The sequence below is a fragment of the Trachypithecus francoisi genome, unplaced genomic scaffold, assembly GCF_009764315.1.
Source record: "Trachypithecus francoisi isolate TF-2019V2 unplaced genomic scaffold, Tfra_2.0 Contig01461, whole genome shotgun sequence".
Taxonomy (NCBI): Eukaryota; Metazoa; Chordata; class Mammalia; order Primates; family Cercopithecidae; genus Trachypithecus; species Trachypithecus francoisi.
The window spans coordinates 5,539,761-5,551,951 of NW_022681433.1; the positions used below are offsets into that span (position 1 = coordinate 5,539,761).

At 37.8% G+C, this 12,191-nt stretch overlaps 1 protein-coding gene across 7 annotated transcripts in view; it reads left to right on the forward strand.

Moving 5' to 3' along the window:
- Positions 1–6,803: 6,803 nt before the first annotated feature.
- The window catches only part of TRPC4 (transient receptor potential cation channel subfamily C member 4), a 219,028-nt gene continuing 213,640 nt past the window's right edge, over positions 6,804–12,191 (forward strand). For 3 of the 7 annotated variants that reach the window (XM_033234646.1, XM_033234678.1, XM_033234685.1), the window contains exon 1: positions 6,804–8,567. The gene's annotated coding sequence lies outside the window, so the exon portion shown is untranslated. The remainder of the gene's footprint in view (positions 8,568–12,191) is intronic. The other 4 variants (XM_033234691.1, XM_033234697.1, XM_033234652.1 and 1 more) reach the window with 3 other exon arrangements.

The window sequence follows — 12,191 nt, forward strand, 5'->3', positions numbered from 1 at the left end:
TTGCTTTTACTGATTTTCTTTATTTAAAGAAAATTTATGTTCACAAGAAAACGATACCAGCTGGGCTTACACATTGTGCTCTGGATATCGTCCTTTCAGAAGCTCTTAAAGCAAGTTTCCTGCACTGAGAAGAAGGAATAAAATGTATCTTTATGGAACTCTTATATGGTGTTTTATAAATACTACCAAATGTAATGCTCTTAACAATGAAATAAATAAAATACTATAAATATGTCAATTTGCCAAACTAAGAATCTGAGTCACAGAATGGTTAAGTTACTCTCCTAAGGCCACTTTCATAGAATGGGGTAATAGAAAAGACAGGATTTGAACCCAGCTATTCCAATTATAGAGACCACGAATGTGGACACCATATAATATCAAGTACCTGGGAAAAAAATGAATGCATTTGAAACACTACATGAGAAATAACTCGTAAAAGATATGGAAGTGTGTTACTTCTGAAGACAAGCGGTACATCTGTGTATTAAAACCTCAAAATTGGCCGGGCGCGGTGGCTCAAACCTGTAATCCCAGCACTTTGGGAGGCCGAGACGGGCGGATCACGAGGTCAGGAGGTCGAGACCATCCTGGCTAACATGGTGAAACCCCGTCTCTACTAAAAAATACAAAAAATTAGCCTGGCGAGGTGGCGGGCGCCTGTAGTCCCAGCTACTGCGGAGGCTGAAGCAGGAGAATGGCGTAAACCCGGGAGGCGGAGCTTGCAGTGAGCTGAGATCTGCCCACTGCACTCCAATCTGGGCGACTGAGCGAGACTCTGTCTCAAAAAAAAAAAAAAAAAAACCCTCAAAATTATTTCTTAAATTAATTAAAAATTCAAAGCTCATTCTATGACATGATTTTCCCCTGTTGTGTGCTGCTGCCTACACAGTGGGAGAAGGCTTTTCCAGAATAGTTTGGAAGCATAGACAATCCAGACAATCCAGAGCTGAATTGCTCTTGCAGCTCTGAGCTCTTTAAATTTGTTCTTTTCTCTGTTTAAATTCACAGATAAATTGCAAATCTCTATTCCACTTCGTTCTGCACTGATACATTGCAAGGATTCAATCAAAATAAGCCGTAACCTTCTTGACTAGACCACATTTTTATTAACATTTTGGGAAACAGCCTTACCCTCTGTGAAAAATCAGAGTATGAACATATTTTGATGTAAAAGTAAAAAACAAAGCAACATATAGTCTTATACTTGTTTACACAGATTTCTATACCAATCCTATGAAGAAGGTATTATTATTATATTTTCCATTTTAAAAATGAATAACTTGATGTATAGAGATAAAGCATTGTGGCCAAAATCATACACCCCCAATAAATGGCAAAAGTTGAATTCAAACCTAGGCAGTCTGGCTGTAGAATTTGTGTCCTTATCACTCTACTATAGTGCCCCATATCATCGACTTGAAAAGTCATTTGATCAGTCTGATTTCATTTCCTGAAATACCATTTTATTTGATACTGTATGTAGATGAGAACCATTTCATTGAACATTTATTTATTTCCTTAGAAACTTATATAACCATTTTTTTAAAAAGGCAGACCCAGATAAATCAAGACCTACAACTGGTAAGAAGGACTTTCTCTAAATAATAACATTATGCTTTTTTCTTTTTCAAGAATGGCCTGATTTTAAAAATTAGGTAACATGTTCCAGCCTAAAATGGCATCTGACTAGCAGCAGTTTTGCAAGTCCTTTTAAATTTCCACAAAATTCATGTCAGAAAAAAAGAGATTTCATAAAAAATGTTGCTGTTTTATAGATGTAACTATTGCTGTATCACAGAACGTGGAAGGATTTCCACTAAGTTCAAATATAATGCAACATGGATTGTAAAACAAACTTGATGTTACGCTAGTGAATTGCTTTAGGAATCATGCAAACATGTCCTCCAATAATCAATAAGAAGGTCCGTTGACCATCTTCATTATCTACTTCTTTTTTCAAAATTAGTATGCATTATCTACATTAGTATATATTCAAATCCACTAGGAAACTGGTCTTCTGTACGTATACTATTTCTACTTTTTGAGGCAACCGAATATCTTTCTTTGGTCTTCTGATGGAACTTACTTCCACTTTAGATCTAGGAAGATATCACAACTTGTGGAAGAGAGTAGTTAAAATAAAGTCAATTGGCTGCTGTGAAATGTCTCCAGGTTGGAATGGAGAAGAGATGTGCTAAGACAAGTAGTTTTTGGTATAGATGTCTTCCTAGAGTGTGGATCACCAGAATGGGGTGAGTCGGTAAACAATTTTTCTATCCTGGGGCCAGCAGACCCTCATTCAATGGTAAGTAAATATAATGCTGACAGCAGGTAACATTTATTGAGCATAAATAATGCTCATCCTTGTTGCAAACACTTTACATTCATTAGCTCATTTCATCTTTGCCATAATGGGTTTCACTAGCTGTATACAGTAAGACATTGGGAAATGACAAAGGTGTTGCCCAACCCCTGCCTTCCAGCTGTCGTGATTAGTAACTGGCCAACACCTAAAAGGACAGAGAAGGCACCAAATGCTATTTGGGGCCAATTCATAAAAATAAAGGAAGGTATCAACGGTAAAGAATAGATAGCTTGGAAAGAGGCATTGACAGAAGAATGTGGTTTATAGTAAAGACATGATATCATCAATCAGTGTGAAAATGAAGCATTAATTCATTATTTTCCAGTTGTAATAAACAGTACTGGTTTCCTATTTTGTAAAAGAGAGTTAGATTGTTACTAAATAATGCATACTTAAATGAGTTCCAAATATGTTGGAATTATATCTAACAATAATAATGAGGCAAAACTTACACATTGAATATTTTGTTTTGATCACTGTTGTGTTTTACCTACAAAAATGCTTTGGTCCTCATAACAAGCATATGAGGTAGGAACAATTATTTCACTCTTTTACAGATGAGAAAACCAAGTTACGTGGAAGTTCAGTGACATGATCCAAGGTCGCACAGCTTATAAGTGTTCTTACAGCCATCTCATACTTAACATGTCCACCAATGAATTCCTAATCTTCTCCCTAAAAACATATCCCAACTCCGATCTTCTCCATCTTACAATATCCTTTACTCAGAGTCACCTATATGCTCAAGCCAAAAATCTCATAGCTATGCTTAACTCTTCTTACAGCCTGCATGCATTTTGGAAAATTCAGTTGAATCTATCTTCAGACAAGATCTTCGATCCACCTCTACTTTGTACAAATTGGTAAACACCATATTTCCTGGTTTGTTTCAGTAGCCTCTTAACTGTTCTCCGTGCTTCCTCCTTTGCTTCCCTCAGTCTATCCTCACTACAGTGGCAAGAAAAATACCTTACAACATAAATCAGCTCAGCCCACTCCTTAACCGGGAACACTGCTCACCAGGGAATCCCTACAGCCAGTTCTCTAACCTCCAGATTGTTACTTAAATTTCTCCAGATTAAGGAAGACTCTCCTGACAACTGCTTAAAGTTGCAACCCACCACCAATATCTCTCACCATCAGCATTTTTAGTCCCCATTCCGTTTTTTGTTTTGTTTTGTTTTTTGTTTTTTGTTGAGACGGAGTCTCGCTCTGTCTCCCAGGCTGTAGTGCAATGGCGTGATCTCGGCTCACTGCAAGCTCCACCTCCCGAGTTTTATGTCATTCTCCTGCCTCAGCCTCCCGAGTAGCTGGGACTACAGGCGCGCACTGTCCCTCCCTGCTAATTTTTTTTTTTTTTTTGTATTTTTGTAGAGGCGGGGTTTCTCCATGTTGGCCAGGATGGTCTCGACCTCCTGACCTCGTGATCCACCCGCCTCGGCCTCCCAAAGTTCTGGGATTACAGGCGTGAGTCACCACGCCCATCTCCTATACCCTGTTCTTTTAATTGCCCTTTAATATAGTATATAATTAACTTATTTAATATATTTATTATTTTTGTCTGTCTTCTTCAAAATATCAGTTCAGCAAGGGCAGTGTCTTATCTGTTTTGCTTACAGATGTATGGGAAGCACCTAGTACAATGCTTTGCACTTCATAAACTATTTAAACATAGACTCCATAAGTATTCGTGGAATGAATGTTGAGACTGGGATTTTAAATTTAGATAACATGATTCCAGGGTCCATGAAGTAATGACTAAGCAATTGTCTTAAACATGAAATCCTTTTTTAAAAGCTTGAAAAAAATAAGTCAATATGAGAGGAAAGAGATATTAGGCGCATTAAAGTAGTAAAATAAATTATCGGGGAAAATTTGATAGTTTAATGTTTGTAAGAAGGAAAAATCTTTAAAACAAATAACATTACCTCCAAATTTAACAAAGAATAAAAACTGATAAATATCTTCCATAAATATGAGAATGTACTAATATTCAAATATTAGGAGTTATTATAAACCAAACGGGTGAAAAGTAACAAAACCCCCATAAGTATTGAAAAAGTGTGTAACCTCACAAAAAGAAACAAATAGCAAAGCATACAAAATATAAAAGCCACCGTTTCTAGTAACACAACTCATTATTTGAGATACCATTTTCTTTCAAGTAGGAAGTCAGCCAAAATAAAAAAAGGAAGAAAAAGGACCTTAAGGACGTCCCATGTTGATGAGGGCTCAATGCAACAAGCTCCCTTATGACATACAGCATGTACTTTAAAATATTCCTGCATCATGACACATGGCTGTGTTACTAGGAATCTATTTTGAGGACATAATCAGAGATACAGACAAACATGCTTGTATAACGGCTTTCAACAAAAGTAAACCAGTAGGGAGTAACAGTATAAAAACAATTACATTTTCAAGACCTGAAAAATACTTAAGTATTTCACAGAAAAATGTAGTGATTCATTAAAATTAACATTTTTGAATAAAATTCTGATAACTTAGAAAATGTTAAATTTTTCAAAAAATAGGCAGGTAAAAGCTGTGTGTATAGCACCGTCATATAGGTTAGATTGGAGACTCATTACATTGATGACAAAAAGTGGATTCTAAAACCTGGGGCAGGAGCCAGATCCAAAAGTTAAGCTGAGGTAGAGGCCCTTCAGTGACTTTGGGCGAGCCCTTGTGCAGTAGGAGGTAAAGTCTTGGTCACGAAGGTGGAAGACAGGTTACATGGGCATCAAAGACAATGCTAACCTATTTCTTAATTTATCTTAGCATCAGAAAGGCCATTATCATATACTTCACGATGACATCATACACAGATGCATTCATTACTGGCACATAAAAATGCTGATGGTGACACATGTGCATGAATAAATTCTCCAAATACTTGTCTCTGTGACTTTGTCTCTATGTCTGAGGTACAACAGCTTTGAAACAAAGTGCTTCATACATGTTACATTATCAATTCCTAAACAGAACAAGAATCTTTAGAAGTAAATTGAAAATTGTATTCCTAAAATAATTGTGATCCCAATTCTACAATATACTTTAGCTATAAATAGACGTTACACAAAATTATTTTACTGCTATCATTTCTTGGGTCATTTGTCTCTTGCTAATTTGGAAACAAGAGTGCTTTCTTGTTTTGTTTAACAAGGTACTAAAAATAAATTCTAGATAGCATATAACATTTTATTGTAAATTTCTTTGACTTCAATGAAGTACATTTTATGTGCAGTGCAGGTTTGTGGAATGCTGCCAAACTCATATGTTTAAATTGTTAAAAATAAACTCTTTGGATTGCTAATGACTGTAGTATATGCAATTCACCAGATTGTTTAAACAGATTTCAAGTAATTTTCCTGTAATTGCTAATCATTTTGTAGGAGTCATGAAACCAGTAATAATAATCACATGAAACTGTTGAAAAGGAGTCTCAGTGATCAATACAAATTCTTCTTTCTGTGGGAATACAGCCTGCTCAGATGGCTGACATCTATAATGCTCTCCTTGGTGTTCTTTTCTGTTATGTATTTATTGCAGTTTCATAGGCACCTTTTTATGGGAAAAAATAACAAATTAGAAAAAAATGGTAAAATATCTCTTTGCTGACATCATGACAGAGATAACATTTGCTGTAAAGAACAAATCCTTAGAGGGGTAGGAGCATTTAACTTGGTACAGATGCTAAGGATGCAAAGTAAAGTTCATCACTTCTAAACAATGGACAAGTTTGTCACTGATCAGCTTTTCTCTTGCATGTATTTTAATATGCATTATAAAGACCTATACTTATCACAGTATGTGGAATTCTATCTACCAGGGGTTTATCTCAAAGATATAAACTCAAACACAGTATGTAGAATTTTGTTTTTTAGGCTGAGAAGAAACATTGTCAATAAATGTCACAAAAATACTTATAGTTACATTAAATAAAATAGATTTCCATATATATGTTTATCATCTCCTCTCCTTGTTAGAAAGTGGACTTGAATTTATTATAATGTTATTACCTTATCTAGTGAGAGATACATTTTGCATATTTTTAAAAGCCATCATCTAATGTTAAGGAAAGTAAAGAACTGTTTAAACATGTCCATGTATTCTTCTTGAAGTAAAGAGTAAAAAGAGTTTCAGGAAAGGAAAAAAACCTTTTTGTTGTTCTCTCTTTTGTTTACTGCAGAAGCATTGCAGAAACCAGGCTTATCTCAATGTATCTTAGTATTTTGGGAAGGACTAGAGGTAGTGCTCTCAGAAGTTTAGAATAGGGGTCTAGCTGAGCTGGGAATAAACCCATACAGGAGCAGTTAGGCAGGGAGAAAGATAAATTAACAAATAAGAAAAGTGACTTAAAAAAAAAAACACACACACACACACACACAAAAAAACGCAGCATGCACAGTTACCCCAGAGTGATCTCTGGTAATATCCTCTTCACTCATGTGAAAACTACTTACAAAAACCTCAACTCATGTGAACTCTGAAGTGGGTAGGGGAAGATAAAAAAGGAAATTCTTTAATTTTGTGCTTTAGAGTCTGAATATGGATGCCAGTTTGTTGGTTTATGTTCCTTGGGAATATTCCATGGGAAGAAACTGGTCCTCCTTGCAGTCGACACATCACAGCTTCCCAGGTGTAACAACGTAGTTGGGACAGGAGAAAACGGTTGCTCCTAATCTTTTGCGTAAATTGGAATCAGGCATCTGCTGGAATACAATCAGAGACCAGCAGCTAATCTCAGGGCTTTCAGAAAACAACGGAAATCCGGTAGAAACAGAGTCTCCAGGAGGGTAGTTGCCAGCTAGGATTCCTCAGGGGCTCCACTCTCTATCTTACACATGAACTCTGTCTGTCTCTGGGTCATTGGGTCATAACCAATTAAGCCTTTCTGAGTGACAAGCTGGGAATCACCGTGTTGCAGTTACAGCAAGAGTTATTGCCAACTTTGCCAATAGCATGTATGTGTGGTTTCTGTGTGTGTATTCCTCTCTGTACTTTAATCTTATTTTCATGTGTGAACACTAAAGAGATTGGACAAGAGATAACCTTTATCTTGAAATCGCACTCAGTAAGCTGGTACCAGTAACACACACACACACTTGCACACGCGCACACTACCTGCGGCCGCAGAACTTTGCACCCTTAGGCTGGCTCGCGTCTTAGGGTTTTGGTATATTTGGTGGAAACTTGCTGATTTCCTATGCCTTTTGGAAACACCAAACTGGGTGGGGGTGGTTGGAACGCTGTGGCTCATCATTTATTCATTGCGACTGTTTCGATTGTTGACACTAGTGGCAAGCCACATCCTTCAGCTCTTGCAAGGGAAGTCTGACACCTTGAGGACAGGAGAGGGGGTGCCAGGCGCCCAGAGAAGCGGGAGTGGGAGAAGCTTTGAGAGTTGCAGGGGGCTACTTTCTTCCAGTCGGGTGGCGGGCTGCATGGGTGCTTGTTGACCAGGCTAGGAGCAGGGCATTCAAAAGCTAGGTGTCGGAGCGCACTGAAGTCCAACACGCCTGCGGAGACCGCCCTAAGACTGGAGGTGTGTCTGGCTTGCATCCAGGGCCACAGGGTAGATTCTCGCCACCGACCTGGCTGGATGACGGCTGGCTGGTAGTGAGCTCCCCTGCCCACTGGCTGACCTCAAGTAGTTGGCCCCGGTAGGTGGAAGTTATTCGAGGCGGACGAGTTGGGGACAGAGCGTCAGCTCCTGCCAGCGCGCGGGTCTCCTCCACCTCCAAGCAGTGTGGTGCGTGGGACGCGCATCTTCCCGGACTATCCCTTTCCAGCGCGGTCTGTGCGGACCCCGAGCCGGGCAGCCGCCAGGGACGGAAGGCGGGGTGCCTTTCTCTGGGCTCATCCTCTATCAGCCGTGGGAACTCTTAACTTTATCCAGAGGGATCGGTGAGGGCGGGGGTGGGAGAGGTTCTCCTCCCCTGGCGCTTACCTCCCCCTCCCGGGCTGCCCCTCCCCCGCCTCCCATGGCTTCGCTTTCAGAGCATCCTCACTCCGCCCAGTTCGGTGCCAGCTGCGTGGGCTCCAGCTTCGTTCCTTTTCCTTGGAATGCTCCAAAACTCGGCAGCGACTAAGGGAATTCCATCGGAATTTGCCGGGCGTGCTCTCACCCCGCACGGCACCCGCGCCGTCGGTCCCCGGATCCCATCACTTCAGCCCGAGGATTGCAACTTTGCAGGTAAAGAGGATGTCGCCTCGGAGCTCCGTTCGACCGGAGCTACACCTCGCCTTCTTTCTGGGATCTCGGTTAAGTTTCCTAAGCTGCCTGGGAAGCCGGCTCTCTTCTGGGAGGCGGACATCCCTGGGGGGTTACGAGTTCAAAAGGTTCTGGCTGTATGGTTTCTCTTCAAGGCTCAGGAAAAAAAATCTGTGAAGGTTTCGGTGCTTGACTCGGGCTGAGCAGGAGTTTGGGGGTGCTTCTCAGTCTTCCACCGCACTCGGCTTTAAAGCAGGGGAGAGGGCGAGGAGTGAACCCCCGGTGTGACTTATATGGTAAACAAAGGCGCTGTAGCCACGCCGTGGTGCTGGGGAATGTGGCCGCTGTTAGCCTTTTATGCATTTGGGGAAAATGGAGATCTCGGGGGCACCTGGGTGCATATAAGTGAGGCCTTAGCTCTCTGGCACTTAAAGTAGGGGCACGAAGGAAGTAAAGTGATCAGTATTCTACCGATCGATTACATTCTGCGTCATTTTCATTCTCTGTCAAGAAACAGAAACACTTTTATCCGTGTTGCCCGACCCAGGCTAGTGATTCCTAGTTCGCCTGGCAACCGAGATTCCAATGAAGCCAATGAAGCCCATGACCCGGTTTGCTACTTAGTTAAATCACTGGGATTCACTGCACAACTTGTTGTTCCAGCTGTGAACTCAGCTGCCTTTTGTGACTAGAGACAGGAGTATACTGGCAAGGCATCGAGGGTTTAGGAGAGCTGAGGAAAGGGATCTCTTATCTTGTCTGCCTGCATTCACTATGGTGTATCCACTATGGTGTATCCCTGTTCACATGGCTTCTTAGGGAGGTCCTTCCCAGTGAAATTCCATAGCTATAAAATGCAGCAAGTTGCTTAAGGAGTAAGCACCAAGCCAAAGGAGTAGGAGGAGACAGAAGGAAGCTTTAGTTGTTTAATTAAAAAAAAAAAAAAAAAAAAGACAGACTTGTAAAACTTTTTCAGTTTTAATAAAACACCGCCTCTCAGGGCTCATAATAATTTCTGCCTTTCCTTTCACAGTACATGATCACAACACCAAGAATATTACAAATTCTTTAACAAAAAGGTTTACTGGAGGGTATTTTTGGTTTGGGGGTGTTTTTTGGTAAAACTCTAAATTAGACATTGAGAGTAAGGGTGGGCGGAGATGTTAAAATGCTGAAATCTTTTTCATTGTGTTGGGTTTGCTATTTAAAATTACATTTATAACGCCTACTTTTATTCACCTGGACACTATTGTCCATAAAATATCCTCCTTAAATGTTTAAGGGGGAAAAAAAACCAATAAGATCAATTTCAATTTTCTTGCTTACCGGTCATTCTGAAAGATATATGAGTTGGACTAGATTTTCATTACTTATAATCTTTAAAATCTTGTAATTGTTATATAATTTATTTTTCTGTTGCACTTATTTCCAAAAGATCAAGATAAAAATGTATAAATAAGTCCATGACAGAGTTAAAGTTCTATATGAATTTTATAGCTATTTTAGTTATTCAACCAGTAAGAGGCCAAATAACTTTTCATATAAAATAACCTTAATCAATTCATACTTTGTATTAAGAAGAAGTAACAGAAGCAATCATTTTATTCCTTCTCATTAGAGGAAATTTTAATGTCTTATTCTATACACACATTTCAAACTAACTTTCTAACTTATGCTCCATGGAGAACTACAGCCATCTATAGGACTGAAAATTACCTGTTTCAACATCCTCATTTAGGAAACCAAAGCTAAATAAATATTAAAAAACAACAACTTATGTTTATAAACTATTACATCATTTTAATTGGTAAGGAATCTGGAAGTTAGATTGGCTATTTTTCAATATTTGGATGGCTGTGTCTATCAATACTTTTGTGAACTAGATGTTATTAAAAACTTCACTGTAATAACTAAGCTTAGAAAAATTGCTGTTTCCTAATTGTAGATGAAAGATAGAAACAATGGCAATCATTATTTTTAATTTTTCTTTTATGATTTCAAAGTAATAAACGTATCTGATCATCTAGTCAAATGCTATGAGCGTACCCTGTGAAAAACATAATTACATTTGCATTGAAATATAATAACCCCCTTTAAGATGCACTGATTTTAACCCCACTGAATTAAAAATACTTTTAAACATGTATTTTTTGAAATAGTCTGTTATATTTTTATGCCTGTATGTTTAATTGCCAGGATTATTTATGGCAGTTCAGATGATCAGCATTATATTTAGCAGCTGAAAACTGAAATAATTTCTCTTTTCTGATCTACGTATGTATTGGAACAAAAATAAAAATACGCACACATTTGTTCAATAGTAAATATTGTAACTATCAGTGCTTAAAGTTAATATAGATATATAACTAAAGATAGATTTATGAGCAATACTTAGCAGTAGCTAGAACTATAAAATTAGGAACTGTATATTTTATGAAAATATGATTGTTGTATTTTTGAAAATAATGTCAGGTAAAGGGAAAATATAATAAACTATTAAATTTTCATTTTTCCAAAACCATCATTGCCATATAGTTTATGAAATCAAATTCTAATGTGCACTTTGACTTTAGAAATTGAATTGTCTGGACTCATTTGAAACCAGTGTTATTGACCTCTTTAATGCCTATGGAAACCCCACCATGATTATTTGGTTCTCATTAAAAATGAGGTTGAGAGGAGACAGCTCAAAGTAAAATCTTTGCCTTTTCACCTAATTATACCCTATACTCCCCCCCCCCAAAAATATTAAAACTGGTTTGATTCAACCCAAATTTAATTGGGAATTTGTTTCTATCTAGTTATAATGAAGAGTTGATTTAGAGCTATCTTACTCCTCATGTTTTCTATTTCTAACCCTTCCAGAGGCGTTGACACCTCAATATTTTAAGAGATTTGAGAATATTTTGATCAGGGATATAATATCATGACTGTGTCTTTTTAATCAGCACAAATATAGACCTAATTTTTGAGAACATTAGTATTACCGAAATAACTTTATGATGCAAAAAATACATTTAGGGAAAGACACCATTTATTTGGGAAACTGAAAATTAAAGGCAAGAGCATTGAAAATGTATTAATTCAAAACCATGTGGTTTCATAAACTATTTAGCAAATTAAGTGCTGTATCTAAATGTTTAAAAAATCTAAATGACCCTCCTGAAAGTTGTTTAATTTTAATAGGATAAGAAAGAAATAGTTTCAGAACTTGATCTACTATTGTAACTAAACTGTACGTAATATCCTATTAATATTAATGTATATTTTATCTGTCTTTTTAGAAATATAGCAGTGTCATAGAATAATGACTTCTTGAGAGACACTAGATGACACGTGGACACAGTGTTACATATAAAATTAGAGATGCTAATTAAAACATTAATTAAAAAATATGCCTTGATAGCTTTATCTAGCACACTGCATTCTCTTTGAGAAATGACAGTGAAATGAAATGAATCAGATATTCATTAATTATATTCTGTCTGTAGTTTGCTGTTAGATTTTGAAATATGTCGAAAAAGTCACCATGAGTAATTATGTCAAACAAATACTATCAAGAGTTGAAATTTACCTGAAACAGGACCTATTGTGAAAAAAGAAAAG